This window comes from Molossus molossus, unplaced genomic scaffold, assembly GCF_014108415.1.
Source record: "Molossus molossus isolate mMolMol1 unplaced genomic scaffold, mMolMol1.p scaffold_m16_p_1, whole genome shotgun sequence".
NCBI classification, from domain to species: domain Eukaryota; kingdom Metazoa; phylum Chordata; class Mammalia; order Chiroptera; family Molossidae; genus Molossus; species Molossus molossus.
The window spans coordinates 164,740,174-164,742,569 of record NW_023425344.1 but is presented as its reverse complement, the minus strand read 5'-3'; the positions used below and the strand labels follow the sequence as shown (position 1 = coordinate 164,742,569).

Here is a 2,396-nt window from a genome sequence, read left to right as displayed (position 1 = left end):
TGTAAAAGCAGAGTTAAAATCCCTACTATGCCTGTATTACTGTTGATCTCTTCCTTCATGTCCATCAAGATTTGCTTTACATATTTAGGTGCTCCTATGTTGGATGTATAAATGTTTACAAGGGTTATAGCCTCTTGTTGGATTGCTCCCTTTATCACCGTGTAGCATCCTTCTTTGTCTCTTACGATAGCCTTTGTTTTAAAATCTATTTTGCCTGATATTAAGTATTGCTACCCCAGCTTTTTTTTTTTTTTTTCATTACCATTTGCATGAAATATCTTTTTTCATCCCTTTACTTTTAGTCTGTATGTATCTTTCATTCTGAGGTGAATCTCTTGTAAACAACATATATATGGGTTTTGTTTCTTATCCATTCAGCTACCCTGTGTCTTTTGATTGAAGCATTTAAACCATTTACATTTAAAGTAGTTATTGATCAGTACATTTTTGTTGTTGTTAATCCTCACTTGAGGATTTTTTTCCCATTGATTTTTAGATAGAGTGGAAGTGATGGGGAGAAAGAGAGAGAGAAACAACAATGTGAGAGAGACACATTGTTTGGTTGACTCCTGCATGACCCTGACTGGGGCCAGGGATCAAACCTGCAACCCAGGTACATGCCCTTGACCAGGAATTGAACCCACAACCCTTCAGTACACAGGACAATGCTCTAACCACTGAGAAAAACCAGCCAGGGCAATAGGTACATATTTATTGCCATTTTATTTTCTATAATTATGTTCTTCTATTTCCTCCTCCTCCTCTTCCTCTTCCTCCTGCCGCTCCTCCTTCTCCTTCTTGTTCCTCTTTTTCCTAAAAAAGACCCTTCTTTTAAACTGGTTTGATGGTAATGAACTCTTTTAGTTTTTTCTTGTCTCGGAAGCTTTTTATTTCTCATTCAATTGTAAACAGCCTTGCTGGGTAAAATAGTCTTGGTTGTAGGTTCTTGTTTTTCATCACTTTGAATATTTCTTGCCACTTCCTTCTGGCCAGAAATGTTTCTGTTGAGAAGTCAGCTGAAAGTCTTATGGAAACTCCATTGTAGTTAACTGAGGGACTTTTTCTTGCTGCATTTAAGATTCTCTCTTAGTCTTTAACCTTTTGCATTTTAATTATAATGTGTCATTCATTAACTTAACAAATGTTTACAGCTGTTACATTACAGGTTAGAATACAGCTAACCTGGTGCTATACTAAGGATGGTTAAGACCTTCTGAATGCCAGGTACTATTTTAAGTGGTTTACATATAGTACTTGTTTATTTAATCCTCAGAGGAACTTTTATAATGTAGATATTACTACAATTTTTATTCTACAGATAAGTGAGTTATCAAATGGTTAAGTATGTCGGTAGAGAATACAAAAATAAGTAAGGCATGAGCCCCCATTTTACAGACAATAAAGGAAACTGAGACTTACAATAGGCCTTTGCCAGAGGTTAAGCAACAGGGCATAGGACCTGGCAGAACCTGAACTCAAACCAGGACAGTCTAACTCCATAACTGATGACAATAAACTGCAGCACTACAGGGTAGTTGATGAGCTCTCACAAGACCTTGGACTCTTCCCAGGCCGGCATTCACCATGGAGAAGGCCCTGTTCAGTGTGAGTGCCAAGATCATGAAGCCCAATGGTGAAAAGTCAGGCAAGTTCCTGTTCAGCATCTCCCAGGGTCTGCTGAAACTGGAGATGCTCTGGGACCTCGAGGCCCAGCTATGAGAGCTGAATATTACAGCGCCCATGGAAATTGAAGTTGGTGGCAGTGGGAAAGCAATCATAATCTCTGTTCTTGTTCCTCAACTGAAGTCTTTCCAGAAAATCCAAGTTCGGCCAATACATGAGTTGGAGAAAAAGTTCATTGGGAAGCACATTGCCTTTATCGCTCGGATGAGAATTCTGCCTAAGCCAACTCGGAAAAGCCATACAAAGAATAAGTATCCCAGGAGCCGTACTCTGACAGCCGTGCCTGGTATGATCCTGAAGGACTTGGTTTTCCCAAGTGAAATTGTGGGCAAAAGAATCCTGTGAAACTGGATGGCAGCCAGCTCATTAAGGTTCATTTGAATGAAGCCCAGCAGAACAATATGAAACACAAGGTTGAAACTTTTTCTGGTTTCTATAGAAAGCTCTTGGGCAAGAATATTAATTTTGAATTCCTAGAGTTTCAGTTGTAAACAAATTACTAAATAAAATAGCATTCACAATAAAAATTTAAACATAAATAAAAACTTTGGAGGAGGTCAATGAGGGGAAGAAGGGGGGTACATCTGGAATACTTTCAACAATAAAGATAAATTAAAAAATAAAAGACTATAGCACTATATATTAATAGAGGATATTTTGCCTTAAGAGACTGTAAATGAGTGTAAATGCAATGCCATCTCACCCAGTTAGAC

The 2,396-nt window shown here is 38.3% G+C and overlaps 1 pseudogene; it reads left to right on the top strand.

Annotated features, from left to right (window-relative positions):
* Positions 1 to 1,584: 1,584 nt before the first annotated feature.
* LOC118617683 lies at positions 1,585 to 2,174 on the top strand (annotated as a pseudogene).
* Positions 2,175 to 2,396: the final 222 nt, after the last annotated feature.